This window comes from Mustela nigripes, chromosome 2 (assembly GCF_022355385.1).
Source record: "Mustela nigripes isolate SB6536 chromosome 2, MUSNIG.SB6536, whole genome shotgun sequence".
NCBI lineage: Eukaryota > Metazoa > Chordata > Mammalia > Carnivora > Mustelidae > Mustela > Mustela nigripes.
In genome coordinates, this window is record NC_081558.1 from 68,360,017 (window position 1) to 68,383,168 (window position 23,152).

Consider the following 23,152-nt stretch of genomic DNA (forward strand, 5'->3'; position numbering starts at 1 on the left):
GATGAGGAACTTATCAAACTCAAAACCCTGAAAACCAAAAAATCCAGTCAAGAAGTGGGCAGAAGGGGCACCTGGGTGGCTCAGTGGGTTGGGGCCTCTGCCTTTGGCTCGGGTCGTGATCCCAGGGTCCTGGGATCGAGCCCCACGTCGGGCTCTCTGCTCAGTGGGGAGCCTGCTTCCTCCTCTCTCTCTCTGCCTGCCTCTCTGCCTACTTGTAATCTCTGCCTGTCAAATAAATAAATAAAATCTTTAAAAAAAAAAAAAGAAGTGGGCAGAAGACATAAACAGACATTTCTCTAAAGACATACAAATGACTAACAGACACATGAAAAAATGCTCAACATCGTTCAGCATCAGGGAAATACAAATCAAAACCACAATGAGATACCACCTCACACATATCAGAATGGTTAAAATTAACCACTCAGGAAACAAAAGATGTTGAGGATGTGGAGAAAGGGGAACCCTCTTACACTGTTCGTGAGAATGCAAACTGGTGCAGCCACTCTGGAAAATAGATGGAAGTTCCTCAAAGAGTTAAAAATAGAGTGATCCTACACCCCAGCAATTGCACTTCTAGGTTTCCATCAAAAGGATACAAAAATAATGATTCAAAGGGGCACATTTCACCCCAATGTTTATAGTACCAATGTCCACAGTAATCAAAATATGAAAAGAACTCAAATGTTCATTGACAGATGAATGGATAAAGATGTTAAAGATATGGTATGTATGTATGTACGTGTGTGTGTGTGTGTGTACACACACACACATACATACATATAAAATGGATTATTCCTCAGCCGTCAAAAAGAATGAAATGTTGCCGTCTGCAATGATGTGGATGGAACTAGAGGGTGTTATGCTAAGAAATTCAGTCAGTCAGAGAAAGACAAATACCATATGATTTCACTCATGTGGAATTAAGAAATGAGACAGATAAACACAGGGGAAAGGAAGGAAAAATAAAACAAGAGGAAAATGGAGAGGCAAACCATGAGATTCTTTTTTAAAAAATTTTATATATTTATTTGGCAGAGACAGCGAGAGAGGGGGAGTGGGGGAGGGAGAAGCAGACTTCCCACTGAGCAGGCAAACTGATGTGGGGCTCAATCCCAGGACCCTGGATCATGACCTGAGCTGAAGGCAGATGGTTAACGACTGAGCCACCCAGATGCCCCAAACCATGACACTCTTAACTCTAGAGAACAAAGTGAGGGTTGCTGGAGGGGAGGTGGGTGGGAGGAAGGGGTCATTGGGTGATGGGCATTAAGGAGGACAATTGATGTAATGAGCACTGGGTGTTATATGCAACTGATGAATCACTAAATTCTACCCCTGTATCTAATAATACACTGTAAGTTAACTAAATTGAATATAATAAAAAACTTAAAAAACAAAGAATGCCAAGGAGGATGAGAAACTAGCCCAAGTTGTGTAGTCACAAAAAAATGTCCAAATTCAAGCCCCTAGAGACTGCCTCAAACACCAGTATCCAGTTTTGGTTACTGTGAATTACACTGGACTCTAATCACCACTAATTATACTGTAGCCATTGCTGTCCCCAGATGCCACTATCAGCAAGGACAGTTATCTGTTGTTCTCACTCTTTTGGATCCCTCTGACCCAATCATAATGTCTCTTCTTTATAACACTTCCAAAAGGTCGCTGAAGGCTTTGTGTTTTTTAATAACTTTGTACTAACACAAGATACTAACTTTAAGCACTAAACTGTGTACCAAAGTTGATAAGGGCAGAATTTTAGAGGACAGGGACACCACTGAGAACATCAGTTATAGGAGAGAAGGCTTTTGGTGAGTTGGGGCAGAGCTGGGTCTTGAAGTATGGTATCAGAAGGAGGGTTGTACAAGTCAGCTATTGCTACAAACTGAAGTGTAACTGTTTTTAGATAATATTTCTCACTTACGGACTTAGAGGCAATCAGGGAAGTTCTAATTCTGGTTTTAATTTTGCCCTTTCTACAGTTTCTATGAAATCCTGTGGTTTACATCTTCACATATCTCATACCTTTCAACCTGACAGCATTAGGTTTTTCCAAGTTTGCATCACACCAACCTGGCCTCACCAGTTCATATAAGAATTTACTCAGGTGAGATATTTTGTGGTTTTGCTATATTTCATCAAGGATTTGAGGGATCGTGTGAAAGGGTCCCATCTTAAAATACATGGCCTTCAGCCGCCTCAATGGCTATTTTCTCTTCTTCTTCTCCCTGCCCTTCTCCCTTTTTCATTAATTTCCACTTCCCCCTTCTCTCAACCCACAAATCTCTTCTCTGCTCTTTCACTAACCATTTTATGCTCACCCTGTCCCCTCAGGGTCTCACCTGCTTACTAATGGCTTAACAAAGTATTTCTTTCAAACATACCCCGTACTCTACTCAAGAGAACACTTGGTAAAGAATATTCTCTCTCAAAGCAATCACAGTTATGTGTTTTTCTTCTATTTCCAATCAGTTATTCTTACTCAAGTTGTTATTATCCAAGAATAACTAGGCATTCAATAAGCAAATTATTTGTAGGAGATTTAGCCTACTTAAAGGGGGGAAGAAATGAGATGTGGCTACCTGTGTACTATCCCTTGAAGAAGCTTATAAAAGTACAGCCCCAGTAGCTGGGATGCTCTGAGGAGAACCCCAGTGGGGAGAACAATGGCTAAAAATAGGACTTGACCTTGGGTATCTGAAAGGAAAATGATAAAAAAATGTTGACCGATGGGCGCCTGGGTGGCTCAGTGGGTTAAGCCGCTGCCTTCGGCTCAGGTCATGATCTCAGGGTCCTGGGATCGAGTCCCGCATCGGGCTCTCTGCTCAGCAGGGAGCCTGCTTCCTTCTCTCTCTCTCTCTGCCTGCCTCTCAGTGTACTTGTAATTTCTCTCTGTCAAATAAATAAATAAATAAATAAAAAAAAAAAAAATGTTGACCGAAGAGTTTAAAGTATCTTTGAAGAAAAAAGAAAAATAAAAGCACACCCACTTTTTAAAGTGCATGGAAGTCACCTTCTGCACTTTCTGGAAAGGAAAAGCTATTCAGCCAAGATGTAGGCTTTCAGGTATGACCTTCGACAGGCAAGGGGCAGCAATCCATGTACCAAGAAGATGGTGAAGGAAACCAGGCAGCAAAGGAGAGTGATAGATGCCCTCCCCAAACTTGAGAGATCACAAAGTAAGTGGCCAGATTGGGAGGCAGAGCTATCATGTAATCAAAACTTTTAAAAAGGCTACTTTCACTCTCGGCAAAGAGATACACATCAGATGGGCTGCAGGTTCTGGGGTTGATGGCATTAATGGGAATTGAATGTTCCCACAGAGGAATAAGGGAAGAAGCATCTGATTCTAATACCTTCTTACAAATGTATTCACCAATGCCAGCACCCCACCCTAGCCACTTTGCAATGGAGATTCTTATTAATGTGAGGAAATGAAAGACTGAAAGAGGTTTCTTTTTGATTCTCACACTCCCCAATTGCTGTCTTGCTCTGATCTTTCCCTTTGCTCTTCCCCTTTACTCTTAACTACATAAAAGCTTACCTCATGCTAGCAACTATGGAGAACTCAAAAATGAATGAGGCAGTCACTATCCAGCTTGTCCATAACCTAGTAAAGCTAACAGGTTAATGAAACCTATGTTGGAAAAAACCATTATTGTGCCCACAGAAATAAGGAGGAAGACTTCGGTTTATGTAAGAAGTAATTTTAAGCAAAGCCCCAAAGAACTTTCTGACTATTTTGGGTGGAGCTGGGCTGGGAAAAAAAGACCTTTAGTGGGTAAAGGGTAAGTGTATCTGTCACGTGCTAGTCACGTGCTAGGCACTGTTACTATCCATGGGTTATGTTATTTAACTTTGTTTCAACAATTTATTGAGTAAACTAGATCTGGATCAAGTTATGAACAGAGGACTCACTTTCTTTATGGAAATTGGAGTCTAATGGTATGACAGTCAGAACAATGGCCTTCCAATGTGTCTACATCCTAATCCAGAGAACCTGTGAATATGCTGTTGTTATGTTATGTTTTATGTTATGTGACAATGAAGAATTAAGGTAGCAGGTGAAATTAGACTCACCTTAAAATAGATTGATGATCTTGAACCAGTGTAATGACAAGGATCCCTAAACACGGAAGAGGGTGGCAAAAGAAAAAGTGTCAGTGATTGCTGTGAAAGACTTGACCAGACATTGCTGACTTTGAAGATAGGAAAGGCCATGATCAAGGAATACAGACTGCCTTTAGAATCTGGAAAAGACAATAAAATGGATTCTTCCCTAGAGCCTTGAGAAAGGAACAGAGGCCTGCTGGCACATAAATTTTAGCTCGGTAGCATTCATTTTGGACTGCTGACCTCCACAGCTATAAGACAATAAGTTTGTGCTGTTACAAGTCACTAATTTTGGGGCAACTGCATGTTGCTGCCAAAGCTTTTATCTGGTAAGGAGTAAGGCAGAAAGGGCTATAAAAGGTGTGTTGCAGTGAGAGATAGCAAACCATTGTGTTCATTCCAACTTTCTATTAATTCATAGATTTACTCATTTAGCTGGAACTATGTGCTGGGCAGAATGCCAGATGCCAGAATACAACACAAAACAAGACAAGAAAGTTTCCAGCTCTTAAGGAACATGCAGTCTACTTAGAGAGAAGATAAAAAGTCAATGAAAAGATAAATAATCCAAATTGTAATAAACCCAATGAATGAAATTAACATCATAGTGCCACAAGAAATATAATGGTCAGGGAAGGCCTTTCCTCGGATGATATTTAAGTCAAAAGCTCTTAAAAAGAGAGAAAATAGAGTATATATGCAAACAGGAAGAACAAGGTCTTGTGGCTGGAAAGAGCTGTTACCATGATCTAAGATTTGAGGGGTGACTTATGAGACCGGAAAATAGCAAGCAAGGGGAGAAGTGGATAGGCGCTAGCTCATACAGACTTTGTAAGCTGTTTAAGAAATTACTCTTGAGAGCAGTGGAAAAGTAGTGAAGGGGTTATAAACAGAAGAGTGCTATAACCCTCTAAACATTTCATCTTATTGTTTGTTAACTTTTTATTTGAAATAATTATATACTCCCAGAACATTGCAAGGAAATATAAGAAGTTCCATGTATCCTTCACTCAGTTTTTCCCAGTGGAAAAATCTGGCACAACTACAGCACAATTTCAAAACCAGAATATTGGCATTGGTAGAATAAGCAGAACTTACTCAAATTTTACCAGTTTTACATGTATTTATTTGTGTATGTGTATATATAATTTTATGCAGTTTTTCCACACGTGTAAATTCATGTTACCACCCTCATAGTCAATATACAAAACTGCTCATCAGCACAGTGCTCTTATATTATCCCGTTACAGCCACAAGTATCCCCCTTCCTCACCTAAACCCTTGGCAACCTATAATCTCTCTATCATATCTATAACATTATTATTTCAAGAATGTTATATGAATGGAAACATAGAGTATGTAATTTTTTTTTGAGACTGGCTGCTTTCATTCAGCATAATGCCCTCAAGATTTATCCAAGTTGGTGTTTGTACCGATTTATGTTCCTTTTTATTGCCAAATAGTATTCCATGGTATAAATGTACCACAATTTGATATCCATTTACATACTGAATGAAATTTGGGTCATTTCTAGTTTTCAGCCTTTACAAATAAATTTGCTGTTGAATAGGTTTTGCTATGTGCAGGTTTCTATGTAATGTAAGTCTTCATTTCTCTGAGATAAATGCCCAAGTGTGTAGTTACTAGGCTCTAAGGTAGTTGCATGATTAGTTTTATATGAAACTTCTAGACTTTTTCCCAGAGTGGCTATACCATTTAAAATTTTCACCATCATGTGTGAATAATCCAGTTTTTCTACATCTTCACCAACATTCGGTGTTTTCACTATTTTTAGCTAGGTGATGGTGTATGGTGTTAGCTATTCTGATAGGTATCATGGATTTAATTTGCATTTTCCAAAGGGCTGATGATACTGGGCATTTTTCATGGGCTTATTTGCCATCTGCTATCCTCTTCAGTGAAATGTCTGTTCATGTCTTTTGCCCAATGTTTATTTGGATTATTTTCTTACTGTTAACTTTTGAAAGTGATTTGTCTTATGTATTCTATGTACAAACCTTTTGTCATATATGTGCTTTGAAAATATTTTCTTCTAGATTTGTATGTTCTTCATTTTATTTTATTTTATTTTTTAAAAGATTTTATTTATTTATTTGACTGACAGAGATCACAAGTAGGCAGAGAGGCAGGCAGAGAGAGGGAGGTGGGAAGCAGTCTCCCTTGCCAAGCAGAGACCCCGATGTGGGCTCAATCCCAAGACTCTGGGATCACAACCTGAGCCAAAGGCAGAATCACGCAGGCGCCTCTGTTTTCTTCATTTAATAAGCCTTTCACAAAGCAGAAGTTTTTAATTTTAATGAGGTCTGATTTATCAGTTTTTCTTTTTATAAGTTGGGGTTTTGAGTTAAAAATAGAACTCCCTACAACTCAGCAATTGCACTACTAGGTGTTTATCTAAAAATACCAAAATAATGATTTGAAGGGACACATGTACCCAAATGTTTATAGCAGCAATGTCTACAATAGCCAAGATATGGAAAGAACCTAGCTGTCCATCAACAGAAGAATGGATAAAGAAGGTGTGGGGGATATATAGATATTATATATTTATATATTCCATTATCTATATCTATAGATATATTTATATATTCCATCATACATATAGGATACATATATGATGTATCATATGATGTGTATGATGTATCATACATATATGATACATATATCATGCATATATGATGGAATATTACTCAGCCATCAAAGACTATGAAATCTTGCCATTTACAATGATGCCGAAGGAACTAGAGGGTGTTATACTAAGCAAAATAAGTCAGTCAGAGAAAGACAAATACCATATAATTTCATGAGTGTGTGGAATTTAAGAAACAAAGCAGGTGAACATAGGGAAAGGGAAGGAAAAACAAGAAAAGACAAAAACAGAGAAGGAAGCAAACCATAAGAGGTTCTTAACTACAGAGAACAAACAGGGTTGCTGGAGGGGAGGTGGGTGGGAGGATGGGGTAATTGGGTGATGGGCATTAAGAAGGGCAATTGATGTAATGAGCACTGGGTGTTATATGCAGCTGATGAATCACTAAATTCTATCTCTGAACCTAATGAAACACTATATGTTAACTAAGTTGAATTTAAATAAAAAACGAAAAATAAGTTGGGCTTTTGGTGCCAGTTCTTTAGCTCTAAGTTCTAAAGATTTTTTACTTTTTTCTAAAAAGTTTTTAAATTTTTTTATACTTAAGCATATAATCCATTTTGAGAAATTTTTGTTTTGTTTTGTTTTGTTTTTTTGTAAGATGAGAGATTTAGGTTGGTTTGGGATTTTTTTGTTTTTTGCCTATGGAGGTGCATTTATTCCAGTTCCATCTGTTGGTGTTCTCTCTATCCCTCCAATAAGTTGCTTTTGTACCCTTGTCAAAAACTGGGTTGAGTTGGTATGCTCAGTATTGTGTTCCATTGATCTAAGTATCTATTCCTCCACAATACCACACTGTCTTCTGTATACATATATATATGTATATACATATATATATGTATATACATATATATATATATATATATATATATACACACTCTGTGTGTGTGTGTGTGTGTGTGTGTGTGTATACTGTAGCTATATAATAAATTTTGAAGTCAAGATTGATTCTTTCACTTTATTCTTCTTCAGTATGGTGTTTTTATCTGTTTTAGCTCCTTTGTCTCTTCCTGGAAATTTTAAAAATAAGTTTGTATATGACTACAAAAAAATAATAAAACCTTTCTGGAGTCTTGATAGGAATTTCAATAAATGTATAGAGCAATCTGGGCAGAACTGATACCTTTATGATGTTGGGTCTTCTACTCCATATCTCTCCATATCTCTCCATTTATTTAGATATTGGATTTTGTGCTTCAGCATTTTGTGATTTTCAGCATACCAATTCTGTACTGTTTTGTCAGATTAATAGCTATTTACTTCATTTTCCTTGGTATTATTTTTGAGTTTCCACATGTTTGTTGTTAGTATATAGAAATGCAATTGATTTATGTATGTTTCTCTTATACCATGTGGCCTTGCTAAAATCACTTATTAGTTCTGGGAGTTTTACAGATACTCTGGGATTTTTAACTCAGAGAAACATCATCTGAAAATAGTTACAGTTTTATTTCTTCATTTCTAATCTGCATGCTTTTTACACTTGATCTTAGCCAAAAGGCCAAGAAGCAATTAATCTGCATGCTTTTTATTTATTTATTTTTTTTTTTTAAAGATTTTATTTATTTATTTATTTGACAGAGAGAGATCACAAGTACGTAGAGAGGCAGGCAGAGAGAGAGAGAGAGGGGAGGAAGCAGGCTCCCTGCTGAGCAGAGAGCCTGATGCGGGACTTGATCCCAGGACCCTGAGATCATGACCTGAGCCGAAGGCAGCGGCTTAACCCACTGAGCCACCCAGGCGCCCGTTCTGCATGCTTTTTAAATCGCCAAAAGATTTCTCTGCTTCTTAATAAATGGAGTATAGAAGGACAACTGATTTTTGGATATATGAAGTGAATGGAGAGTAGAGGTGTTTGTTAAGATTGGAAAGACTAAGGGAGAAGAAGGTTGAAGGGAGAAAAATGAGTTCTGCCTATTGACAACTAAGTGGAAATGTTACATGGGAGAAGGCTTCAGAAGAAAAGTTAAAAGCAGAGATAAAATTTGGGAGTAGTCAGCAGTTAGATAATATTGGAATCCAGGGAAGAGAAAGGATGGAGGCCAAAAAACCAAGGACCCAGCCCTGAGGACTGCAGATAATTAGAGGTTGAGTATAGGAGGAGCCTGCAAAGAAGGACATTCAATGACTTCAGAAAAATCACTCTCTTCCTTTACACTTTAGTTTATTCTCCTGAAAAAAATGAGAGTTTTTGTGAGAATAAAATTACACCACTTAAGTGTGTAAGGAGTAATGTTCTTTAATTTGGGGAGTTTCTGATCATGCTACATGGGAGAGGACTGGACAATGAACCATTCCCTCATTTGCTCATTTTGTGAGACTTGGTGCTTTGACAATGATAAGGATATGACTTCCATGGACAGATAGCATATCCTGATTAAGGAGACATCTATGTGTTGTGGTTTGAAGTGGTGGGGTTCAGAGCCAATGGCCAAGAAAGAATTTGAGATGTCTTTGATGCAAAAAGTGGTTTTATTAAAGTATGGGGACAGGATCCATGGGCAGAAAGAGCTGCACTGGGGTTGTGAGGAATGATTGATTATATAAAATTTTCTGTCTTATGGAAGGGAGGGTGAGGTTAGGGCTCCAGGAAATTGAGCCTATAGGTTTCTGGAGATTGCTTTTTTCTTATACATCATTAAGACAGTGAAAACTGATGGAGACTCATATCCTGCGTGACTATGATCTCTATCAGTTAACCATTTGTTTTTCCCTTTCCTTTTTTCTGGGGCAGCCAGGAGTTCCAGAGGAATGTCACAAAAATTGCACCTTGGGGTGGGAGGAAGGGGGTTTCCAGAATGTTATCTTGTGGTTTGCCCTCAGCTTGCCTTCTTCTCCCTCATCATATTAGAGCACTTCTCTTACCTGGCTCTTTGGTCAGCCATTAATAATACATCCCCACAAGTCAATGGATTCCTATTAGCAATAAAGCAAAGCATTTTGCTTGATTGGGAAAGCCAATCAGGTTCTCTCAATGCTCTGTGAGCCCAGCCACTCCTGATTCCACACCGTAGCTCAAAGGCTGGCACTTCCAATCTCCCCTGCCCTGCCCCAGTTTGCTTTTCCTCCCCATATCTCTTATCCACTTCAAATGCAATAAACATGTTAAATAGGTAAATATGATCACGTTTATTTGTCTCCAACCAGAATGTTAACTCCTAGTCATAGTTCCCAAAAACCTAGACATGTGGCCAACACATAACAAGAGTTCTAACATTTGTTAACAAATTTTGAAATAATGTAAATTACCTCCAAATTTTAAGTCCAAGGATTACTGTCCAAAGCTGGTGTGCTCAGTGTCAGTGGTGTTTGTTATTAATATTTAGAGAAACCACTTGAGTATAACTATTTATGAAAAAGAGAGTCTGGAATTATGCAAAGCTTAAATTATGCAAGATTGTCATAAATGCATCCTCATGTAAAATATAACAAGTTTGTAACTTATTACATACTTGGGCTATAAATTGGTGTGCAATCATTAAATAAGATTTAAAATACATTTAATGATATATGGAAAATAACCTTAAGTTACAATTTTGAGTTCAGATGATGGGACATAAAACTATATATAGAGGGGTTCCTGGGTGTCTCAGTTTGTTAAATGTCTGACAATTGATTTCGGCTCATGTCATGATCTTGGGGTCATGAGATTGAGCCCCACACTGTGTTCTGTACTCAGTGGGAAGCTGCTTCTCTCCTTCTCCTTCTCCCTCTACCCCTACCCCATTCCCACGTGTGCTTGGCTCTCAAATATATGAGTAAATCTTAAAACTATCTGTAGAATATGAGGAGCACATTTTTGAAATGGGAATAAAATGAATCAGAAACACAAATAATACCCATTGTGTACACCGAAACAGTTGAATACTAAGGTTACCAGGTTTTTTGCTTTTGGGTGTTTTTTTTTTTTTTTTTTTTTTTTTTTTGCATCCTTTTGTCTTTCTGCTACTAACGTGTAAAACTTGTATAATCAGAAAACACAAACCATCAATAAGTCGAGAGTGCTTGGAAGAAAATTTTATCTAGGAAATGAAGGCACTTTTAGGACCATCAAAGACAGCACCACAGACCTCATCTGAGAGGTCCTTAGGCCTCCTAGAAATCAGACATGGAATGAAGGAAGGGCCAGCAACCATGGGAAAGAGTATATCTCAGCTGGATTGGGCCCTCCGCATTTAAAGCTTTGAGGTTACCCCAGGGCCTTTCCAAAATACCAGAAATTCACCCTCACCTACCCTTCTAAATAATACCTAAAGCTATAGGTAACAGAAAATAAATTTAGCTGGTTTCAACTACAAGAATATTTTTTTCACATAAAAGAATCCAAAATGAGCAGGGCAGCTCCTGGATTAGGATTATAAATGCGGGGTTATGGTCTCCCTTTTCAATCACTCCAGTGCATTCAGTCTACCTCTAAATCTGATGCTGCAATAGCTGTGGTCATTTCTGGCCTCACTTGCATGCCAATGACCAGAGGCCGAAGAGGTTCTGCTTCTTTCTTACACATAAACAATGAGGCTATCTTTCAAGAAAGACTCCAGTTGGTGAGAGCCAGGGAGAATGGTAGAGTAGGAGGATTCTGAGCCTACCTCCTAACATAGACACATTGAGGCAACAACTACATATAATGCAATTCACTCTGAAAACAACCTGAAGACTGGAAGAAGAGATCATCCATAGTTAAAGACATAAAGAAAAAGCTATATCCAGAAGGGCTGTAGAGGCAGAAACATGATCAGAAAACAAACCTTCAGGGTGGTGACCAACAAGGAGGAGAGATATCAGTGGTGTAGAAGTCCTCCTTGAGTAGTGAGGGGGATCAAGAACCATATCAGGTACCCCCAGCCCTGGTTTAGAGGCCCAAACCAGAAAGATAATCCCCCATAATGTCTGCTTTTGGAAATTGGTAGACATTAACTCAGGGAGAACCATAGGGCTACAGGAACCAAGTCTTTATTCTTCTTCTTCTTTTTTTTTTTCCTCCCCAATTTAAGTTTTTTTTTTTTTTTTTTTTTTTTTTTTTAGTTTTTTAATTTTTTTATAAACATATAATGTATTATTAGCCCCAGGGGTACATGTCTGTGAATCGCCAGGTTTACACACTTCACAGCAGTCACCATAGCACATAGCACATACCCTCCCCAATGTCCATAACCCCATCACCCTCTCCTTACCCCCCTCCCCCTGGCTACCCTCAGTTTGTTTTGTGACATTGAGAGTCTCTTATGGTTTCTCTCCCTCCCGAGCCCATCTTGATCATTTATTCTTTTCCTACTCCCCAAACCCCCCAAGTTGCATCTCCACTTATTCATATCAGGGAGATCATATGATAGTTGTCTTTCTCTGATTGACTTATTTTGCTCCAAGTCTTCATTCTTAAAGGAGAAGCATTCTATATCATTCTACCACAGAGGCATCAGTTTGAAAGGAGCCTGGGTGGGGTACCTGGGTGGCTCAGTCAGTTAAGCATCTGCCTCTGGCTCAGGTCATGATCCCAGGGTCCTGGGGTGGAGCCCCATGTCAGGTTCTGTGCTCTACAGGGAGCCCGCTCCTCTCTCTGCCAGCTGTTCCCCCTGCTTGTACTCTCTCTCTCTCTCTTTCATTCTGAGAAAAAAGAAGAAGAAGAAAAAAAAAAAGAGCCTGACTTACACCTAACTATTTACTGACTAATTTTAGGACATGTGCCAGAGGGTCAGGGATCTGAAGAAGCTTTCTCTGGAAGTAGAAGTGCCAGTCACCATTTTTCCTTTTTTCCTTCAACCAAGCTGTCTGGACACTTGTGGGAGCCAGTTCTGATGCTTTCCATTAACTTTACTAGTACTGTCCAACCTGCATTAGTGTTCCCTTGTAGACCCACCTCACCCAACATTCCTGTCCCAGAAGGTACCCCTCCAATTTGGCTTCTTCCCTGCCACATTCAGCAGGGAGTCTCAGTTAGGACCAGTATTCCCCCAAAGTGACTACTGTCTGACCAAACCCAGCAGACAGCCTAAGCCACATCTGATGCCCTTCCAGGGGATTCCTAACCCAGTGAGTGGGTCAGCCCCATACTTGTAGCAGTTATAGCTAGGTCTCTAAGCCAGCCACAACCACCAGCATTTTCACAGCAGTTACAGCCCTGTCACAATAGGAGGGCATGTACAACCCATATGGTAGACACTCCTGAAATACCTTGTTCTTGTGGCAAGAAGAATTGCACTACAGGGCCCCAGAGGATGCCTTCTACATGAGGCCACTACTTTCAAGACCAGGAGACATAACTGAACTACAAAATACATAAAAACAAACAGATAAAATGGAGACAAGTATATTTCAGATTAAAGAACAAGACAAAACCTCATAAAGAGCCAAAAAGAATGTAGATAAGCAATCTACCTAATAGAGTTCAAAGGTATGGTCCTAAAGATGCTCACCAGACTTGAGAGAAGTGTGGCTGAATTCAGTGAGAACTTCAATAAAGAGAGAGAAAAATATAAAAAGGAACCAACAGGAGGGAGGAGTCAAGATGGCCGAGAAGTAGCAGGCTGAGACTACTTCAGCTAGCCGGAGATCAGCTAGATAGCTTATCTAAAGATTGCAAACACCTGAAAATCCATCGGCAGATCGAAAAGAAGAAGAACAGCAATTCTGGAAACAGAAAAACAACCACTTTCTGAAAGGTGTTTTCTTTTTTTTTATTTCTTTTCTTTTCTTTTTTTTTTTTCTTTTTTCTTTCTTTTTTTCTTTCTTCCTTTTTGAACCTCTTTTTATCCCCTTTCTCCACCCTCATGATTTTGGATCTCTTCTAATTTGGTTAAAGCATATTTTCCTGGGGTTGTTGCCACCCTTTTAGTATTTGACTTGCCCCTTCATATACTCTTATCTGGACAAAATGACAAGACGGAAAAATTCGACACAAAAAAAAGAACAAGAGGCAGTACCGAAGGCTAGGGACCTAATCAATACAGACATTGGTAATATGTCAGATCTAGAGTTCAGAATGACAATTCTCAAGGTTCTAGCCGGGCTCGAAAAAGGCATGGAAGATATTAGAGAAACCCTCTCGAGAGATATAAAAGCCCTTTCTGGAGAAATAAAAGAACTAAAATCTAATCAAGTTGAAATAAAAAAAGCTATTAATGAGGTGCAATCAAAAATGGAGGCTCTCACTGCTAGGATAAATGAGGCAGAAGAAAGAATTAGTGATATAGAAGACCAAATGACAGAGAATAAAGAAGCTGAGCAAAAGAAGGACAAACAGCTACTGGACCACGAGGGGAGAATTCGAGAGATAAGTGATACCATAAGACAAAACAACATTAGAATAATTGGGATTCCAGAAGAAGAAGAAAGAGAGAGGGAAGCAGATGGTATACTGGAGAGAATTATTGGGGAGAATTTCCCCAATATGGCAAAGGGAACGAGTATCAAAATTCAGGAGGTTCAGAGAACACCCCTCAAAATCAATAAGAATAGGCCCACACCCCGTCACCTAATAGTAAAATTTACAAGTCTCAGTGACAAAGAGAAAATCCTGAAAGCAGCCCGGGAAAAGAAGTCTGTAACATACAATGGTAAGAATATTAGATTGGCAGCTGACTTATCCACAGACCCTGGCAGGCCAGAAAGAGCTGGCATGATATTTTCAGAGCACTAAACGAGAAAAACATGCAGCCAAGAATACTATATCCAGCTAGGCTATCATTGAAAATAGAAGGAGAGATTAAAAGCTTCCAGGACAAACAAAAACTGAAAGAATTTGCAAATACCAAACCAGCTCTACAGGAAATCTTGAAAGGGGTCCTCTAAGCAAAGAGAGAGCCTACAAGTGGTAGATTAGAAAGGAACAGAGATCAGTGTAACAGTAACAGTCACCTTACAGGCAATACAATGGCACTAAATTCATATCTCTCAATAGTTACCCTGAATGTTAATGGGCTAAATGCCCCTGTCAAAAGACACAGGGTATCAGAATGGATAAAAAAACAAAACCCATCTATATGTTGCCTCCAAGAAACTCATTTTACGCCCGAAGACACCTCCAGATTTAAAGTGAGAGGGTGGAAAAGAATTTACCATGCTAATGGACATCAGAAGAAAGCAGGAGTGGCAATCCTTATATCAGATCGATTAGATTCTAAGCCAAAGACTATAATAAGAGATGATGAAGAACACTATATCATACTCAAAGGGTCTGTCCAACAAGAAGATCTAACAATTTTAAATATCTATGCTCCCAACGTGGAAGCAGCCAACTATATAAACCAATTAATAACAAGATCAAAGAAACACATCAACAATAATACAATAATAGTAGGGGACTTTAACACTCCCCTCACTGAAATGGACAGATCATCCAAGCAAAAGATCAGCAAGGAAATAAAGGCCTTAAACGACACACTGGACCAGATGGACATCACAGATATATTCAGAACATTTCATCCCAAAGCAACAGAATACACATTCTTCTCTAGTGCACATGGAACATTCTCCAGAATAGATCACATCCTCGGTCCTAAATCAGGACTCAGCCGGTATCAAAAGATTGGGATCATTCCCTGCATATTTTCAGACCACAATGCTCTGAAGCAAGAACTCAACCACAAAAGGAAGTTTGAAAAGAACCCAAGTACATGGAGACTAAACAGCATCCTTCTAAAGAATGAATGGGTCAACCGGGAAATTAAAGAAGAATTGAAAAAAATCATGGAAACAAATGATAATGAAAATACAACAGTTCAAAATCTGTGGGACACAACAAAGGCAGTCCTGAGAGGAAAATATATAGCGGTACAAGCCTTTCTCAAGAAACAAGAAAGGTCTCAGGTACACAACCTAACCCTACACCTAAAGGAGCTGGAGAAAGAACAAGAAAGAAACCCTAAGCCCAGCAGGAGAAGAGAAATCATAAAGATCAGAGCAGAAATCAATGAAATAGAAACCAAAAAAACAATAGAGCAAATCAACAAAACTAGGAGCTGGTTCTTTGAAAGAATTAATAAAATTGATAAACCCCTGGCCCGACTTATCAAAAAGAAAAGAGAAAGGACCCAAATAAATAAAATCATGAATGAAAGAGGAGAGATCACAACTAACACCAAAGAAATACAAACTATTAGAAGAACATACTATGAGCAACTCTATGCCAATAAATTTGACAATCTGGAAGAAATGGATGCATTCCTAGAAACATATAAACTACCACAACTGAACCAGGAAGAAATAGAAAGCCTGAACAGACCCATAACCAGTAAGGAGATTGAAACAGTCATTAAAAATCTCCAAACAAACAAAAGCCCAGGGCCAGACAGCCTCCCGGGGGAATTCTACCAAACATTTAAAGAAGAACTAATTCCTATTCTTCTGAAACTGTTGCAAACAATAGAAATGGAAGGAAAACTTCCAAACTCATTTTATGAGGCCAGCATCACCTTGATCCCAAAACCAGACAAGGATTCCATCAAAAAAGAGAGCTATAGACCAATATCCTTGATGAACACAGATGCGAAAATACTCAACAAAATACTAGCAAATAGGATTCAACAGTACATTAAAAAGATTATTCACCACGACCAAGTGGGATTTATTCCAGGGCTGCAAGGTTGGTTCAACATCAACCTCAAATCAGTCAATGTGATACAACACATCAATAAAAGAAAGAACAAGAACCATATGATACTCTCAATAGATGCTGAAAAAGCATTTGGCAAAGTACAGCATCCCTTCCTAATCAAAACTCTTCAAAGTGTAGGGATAGAGGGCACATACCTCAATATCATCAAAGCCATCTATGAAAAACCCACCGCAAATATCATTCTCAATGGAGAAAAACTGAAAGCTTTTCCGCTAAGGTCAGGAACACGGCAGGGATGTCCATTATCACCACTGCTATTCAACATAGTACAAGAGGTCCTAGCCTCAGCAATCAGACAACAAAAGGAAATTAAAGGCATTCAAATTGGCAAAGAAGAAGTCAAATTATCACTCTTCGCAGATGATATGATACTATATGTGGAAAACCCAAAAGACTCCACTCCAAAACTGCTTGAACTTGTACAGGAATTCAGTAAAGTGTCAGGATATAAAATCAATGCACAGAAATCAGTTGCATTTCTCTACAACAACAACAAGACAGAAGAAAGAGAAATTAAGGAGTCAATCCCATTTACAATTGCATCCAAAACCATAAGATACCTAGGAATAAACCTAACCAAAGAGACACAGAATCTACACTCAGAAAACTATAAAGTACTCATGAAAGAAATTGAGGAAGACACAAAGAAATGGAAAAATGTTCCATGCTCCTGGATTGGAAGAATAAATATTGTGAAAATGTCTATGCTACCTAAAGCAATCTACACATTTAATGCAATTCCTATCAAAGTACCATCCATCTTTTTCAAAGAAATGGAACAAATAATTCTAAAATTTATATGGAACCAGAAAAGACCTCGAATAGCCAAAGGGATATTGAAAAAGAAAGCAACCATTGGTGGCATCACAATCCCGGACTTCAAGCTCTATTACAAAGCTGTCATCATCAAGACAGCATGGTACTGGCACAAAAACAGACACATAGATCAATGGAACAGAATAGAGAGCCCAGAAATAGACCCTCAACTCTATGGTCAACTAATCTTCGACAAAGCAGGAAAGAATGTCCAATGGAAAAAAAACAGCCTCTTCAATAAATGGTGTTGGGAAAATTGGACAGACACATGCAGAAAAATGAAATTGGACCATTTCCTTACACCACACACAAAAATAGACTCAAAATGGATGAAGGACCTCAATGTGCGAAAGGAATCCATCAAAATCCTTGAGGAGAACACAGACAGCAACCTCTTCGACCTCAGCCGCAGCAACATCTTCCTAGGAACAACGCCAAAGGCAAAGGAAACAAGGGCAAAAATGAACTATTGGGATTTCATCAAGATCAAAAGCTTTTGCACAGCAAAGGAAACAGTTCACAAAATCAAAAGACAACTGACAGAATGGGAGAAGATATTTGCAAACGACATATCAGATAAAGGACTAGTGTCCAGAATTTTTAAAGAACTTAGCAAACTCAACACCCAAAGAACAAATAATCCAATCAAGAAATGGGCAGAGGACATGAACAGACATTTCTGCAAAGAAGACATCCAGATGGCCAACAGACACATGAAAAAGTGCTCCATATCACTTGGCATCAGGGAAATACAAATCAAAACCACAATGAGATATCACCTCACACCAGTCAGAATGGCTAAAATCAACAAGTCAGGAAATGACAGATGCTGGTGAGGATGCGGAGAAAGGGGAACCCTCCTACACTGTTGGTGGGAATGCAAGCTGGTGCAGCCACTCTGGAAAACAGCATGGAGGTTCCTCAAAATGTTGAAAATAGAACTGCCCTATGACCCAGCAATTGCACTACTGGGTATTTACCCTAAAGATACAAACGTAGTGATCCAAAGGAGCACATGCACCCGAATGTTTATAGCAGCAATGTCCACAATAGCCAAACTATGGAAAGAACCTAGATGTCCATCAACAGATGAATGGATAAAGAAGATGTGGTATATATACACAATGGAATACTATGCAGCCATCAAGAGAAATGAAATCTTGCCATTTGCAACAACATGGATGGAACTAGAGCGTATCATGCTTAGCGAAATAAGTCAAGCAGAGAAAGACAACTATCATATGATCTCCCTGATATGAGGAAGTGGTGATGCAACATGGGGGCTTAAGTGGGTAGGAGAAGAATAAATGAAAGAAGATGGGATTGGGAGGGAGACAAACCATAAGTGACTCTTAATCTCACAAAACAAACTGAGGGTTGCTGGGGGGAGGGGTTTTTGAGAGAAGGGGGTGGGGTTATGGACATTGGGGAGGGTATGTGCTTTGGTGAGTGCTGTGAAGTGTGTAAACCTGGTGATTCACAGACCTGTACCCCTGGGGATAAAAATATATGTTTATAAAAAATAAAAAATAAAAAAATAAAGAGGAACCAACAGAGCTGAAGAGTACAGTAACTAAAATGAACTAGAGTGAACAGCAGATTAGAAGATACAGAAGAATGGATCAACAATCTAAAAGACAGGGTAGTGGGGAAATCTGGCTGGCCTAGTTGGAGGACTCTTGACTTGGGGTCATGAGTTCAAGCCCCACATTGGGTATAGAGATTACTTAAATAAATAAAATGTTTTTAAAAAATCAATAAATAAAATTATACAAGAAAGAAAGAAAGGAAGGAAGGAAGGATGAAAAGGCAGTGGAAAGCAGCCAAGCTGAAAAGCAAAAAGAAAAAAAAATTTTTTTTTTAAGTATGTGCCACACTAGCATGGAGTCCAATGCAGGGCTTGAACTTACAACCCTGAGATTAAGAACTGAGCTGAGAGGGGTGCCTGGGTGGCTCAGTGTGTTAAAGCCTCTGCTTTCAGCTTGAGTCCTGATCTCAGGGTCCTGGGATCAAGCCCCGCATCATGCTCTCTGCTCGGCAGAAAAGAAGAACTGAACTGAGATCAAGAGGCAAACAGTTTACTGACTGACCCACCAAAGTGACTCCCCCAATTTTTTTTTTTTTTATTGAGGATAGTTTAAGGGACTTCTGGGACAATCCTGAGTAACTAACATTCACATTTTAAGGGTCCCAGAAGGGGAAGAGAAAGAGGAACAGAACATTTATTGAAGAGATAATAGCAGGAACCTTTCCTAACTACGGAAGGAAACATAGCCAGACCTAGAAATCAATGAAAGCTCCAAACAAGGTGAACCCAAGGAGGTCCACACCAAGACATAAAATAATTAAAATATCAAGTCCCATCCAACCAGTGGTGCCTGGTAGGTGTCTGTGGGTGGGGGCAGCCACCTGGGACATGGGGGTTGCTGGCTGGTAACTCCGGCAGCCGCAGCCACAGCAGCAGTAAGGATGGCAGTAGTGTCAGGGCACGGAGGATGGTACCAAGGATGGCAGGAAGTGCAATGAAATGGGCTAGGAAGGCAAGTATCCCTAGATTGTCAAGGAGAACAAGCCCTTCCAGCAGTACTACCAGGAGCTCAAGAATACCCAAGGGGAAATGGGACCAGGTCATGGAAGCACTCAGGGGGCCCCTCCTGGCCACTTTAGAATTACTGATTACAAAAGTCACACACAAAAAACCTCTTTATTGCTTAAAGAACAAGTATTTCAAGAAATTGGAGGACCTGAAGCAGAAGGTCAGGAAGTTAAAGTTCCACCGCCCATGAGTTGGTATTCTAAAGAACATGCCAGGCACACAAATTTAGGTGGAAAAATCAGAAAAGGTCCCCACACTTGGAAAATTTTCACTGGTTAGTGAAACTGAATCTGGAAATATCAGTTGTCAAGAAGCCGTTAAGCCTGATTCCACTACTATTACTTAATATTCATCCTCTCCATAAGATCTTAGATATGTGTGCAGCATCTGGATCAAAGACCACACAATTAATTGAAATGTTATATGCGGACATGATTGTCCCTTTTCCTGAGGGGTTTTTCATCATAGAGATGGGGTCAATAAGCATTACTATCTGCTCCTTCATCAGGCCAAAATTCTGAGCAGCCTCTGCATCTATGGTGATCAACCATGATGTATCCAGCATATCCAGACTCAAAATAGACATTAATAGGAGGAAAGAAATTCTCTTCTATAATTGCATTATATGTAATGTCCCTTACAGTGGAGATAGCACTATGAGGATAAAAAGCCACTGATGTTTGGAAAAAGTGGAAGACATCATATAACTTGCAGCTGCATGAATTATAGCTGTGGATTGTTAGGTAAGGCACTGAGAAGCTAGTGGAAGGTGGTAGGTTGGTGTCTTCTATATGTTCACTAAACCCCCATTAAAGATGAAGTAGTAATAGTATCTTTACTGGAAAAAAAAAAGTGAAGGTGCTTTGGAGCTGGCTGATATTTTCTGAGCTGCCAGGACTTAAATGGTTGCCTGGAATTACATAGTGGAAGGTAATGATGAAAGATGGACAGGGTTTAGAGAGTGAGAGGGCAGTGCTCACAGCAGACATACCCAGATTTGGCCTACCAGGGTCCACTGAAGGAGCGAGAATACTTACAGGGGATGCACCTAGAGTGGTATCCTAGAATATTACCACATCATCAAAATACTGGAGGGTTCTTTGTAACAGTGTTAGTGAAAAAGTCTTCAATGACGTGGCATAAACATCCACCAAAGCTGGAGGGTGAATCAGTGGTGTCCAGAGAAACTGGTCCAACTCTGCAAATCCCACAGAAGGAAAAAGTACAAACTCTTTCTGAGCTGGAAAGTAAACCAGGTAGTGGAATTGACAACACAGAGATAATGGAAAGAACTGAGAATTTAGAGAACAATGGAAATAAGAAAGATGGAGTGTATGGTTCTTCTCCATCTAAGAAAGTGAAGTTATCTGAAAGAATTTAAAGATGATCCATTTGTATTTGTTCTTGAAGATGGACCATTATTTCCACCTATCCAGAAATTCTTTTTTTTTTTTTTAAGATTTTATCTATTTGACAGAGAGACAGTGAGAGACAGAACATAAGCAGGAGGAGTATGAGAGGGAGAAGCAGGCTTCCTGCCAAGGAGGGAGCCTGAATCAGGGTTCAATCCCAGGACCCTGGGATCATGACCTGAACCAAAGGCAGATGCTTAACTACTGAGCTACCCAGACACCCCTATCCAGAAACTCTATGCATGGGGTCCTTCATTCCCTAAGATGAATTTATTAACTCATACTATGGAAGGGAAGAAAAGGCAACTCTACATAGTCTCCAAGGAGCTGAACAATGATGTGCTGCTAAATAATAGTGAGAGGATGAAGGTTGTAAACACTAGGATATAAGTCTGGTATTGGAATAACAGTGATCAAGAGTTTGTGCTTTTCAGTTAGCACAAGAGGGAGTATACACGTTATATTCATTTATTGATTCAAGAATGATCACTGTATCAATGGAAGATGTTAAAATTCTATTGACCCAGGAAAATCCATTTTTTAAGAAAACATAGCAGTAAGACATACAGCCAAGCCAGGGACTTGGCTAAGGGGAGCATCATCCTGAAGTATGAGCCAGACCCTTCTAAACCAGATACCCCTCAGTGTCCCATTGTGTTATGTGGATAGCAGGGAAAGTCCTCCATTTGGACTTTTATGTTCAGGAATGAATGGCTTCACCATCTCAGAATGATGGGGCTAGAGGTGTTGACAGAAAAGAAGAAAGGGAGTGTTCTGGGTCATAAGAATACAAGCAGCTCTGGGCTGCCTGAGGAGAAAGTGAGTGCCAAACATGGAGTGGAGCAGGCCACCAGCACAGATGCCATTGTGAGACCTGATCTGATCCATGAGGGGCTGCCCTGCCTCAGTGAGGACACCCAGGGAAAGCCTGCCTGGACCCTGGCAGGGGCCTTCACCTTGGTGTTCAAAGCCAAACCCAGAACTTCTGACCTATAAACTATGTATTTTTAAAGACTGGAAACAGATGGAATGATAAAACAGTCTGTGAATCATCTCAGTACTGCTTTCATATTTTTTTTTAGATTGTTAGAAGTTGCTCATTTTACCTTGTTTCTTTGGAAAAGCTGGGTCCAATGTACCTATTGTAGGCAGTAGACTTTGACCATTAAAGTCTTACTTCTATCAAGAAACAAAACTGCCCTTGCAGGAATTTTCAGTCCCCTTTGTTAGGTCTATATTGGTCTTAAGTTCCAGTAATTGTTTTAATTATTACTTATAGAAAGAATCTATAACCATTATGATTGTTGGAAAATCACACTGTAAGCTTTAATAGTCATATTAAATTGCACATTAGTAGTGTGATATTAGTGTGCAACAGGTTAATACCTGAGGTCTCAAATGACTTCTTTTAAGATTTTATTTATTTATTTGATAGACAGAGATCATAAGTAGGCAGAGAGGCAGGGAGAGAGAGGGGGAAGCAGGCTCCCTGCTGAGCAAAGAGCCCAATGCGAGGCTCTATCCCAGGACCCTGAGATCATGACCTGAGCTGAATGCAGAGGCTTTAACCCACTGAACCACCCAGGTGGCCTTGGATGACTTCTGTACCTTTGTAATAAAAGGCATTTATTACTTTCTCAGAGTTCAAAAAATTAAAACCTCAAAAGCTAAAAATAAAGAATCTTAAAAGCAGCAAGAGAAAAGCAAATAGTTACATACAAGGTAAATCCCCCGAAGGCTATCAGCTAATTTCTCAGCAGAAATTTTGCAGGTCAGAAGAAAGTGGCATGACACATTCAAAGTGCTAAAAAGAAGAAAAAAACCTACAATCTAAAACACTCTACCTAGCAAGGTTATTATCAGAATTGAAGGAGAGTTAAAGTGCTTCCCAGACAAGCACGTTAAAGGAGTTCACCGCCACTAAACTG

The 23,152-nt window shown here is 39.4% G+C and overlaps 1 pseudogene; it reads left to right on the top strand.

Moving 5' to 3' along the window:
* The window catches only part of LOC132010464 (RNA cytosine C(5)-methyltransferase NSUN2-like), a 37,269-nt pseudogene extending 15,049 nt beyond the window's left edge, over window positions 1-22,220 (top strand).
* The last annotated feature ends 932 nt before the right edge of the window (window positions 22,221-23,152 follow it).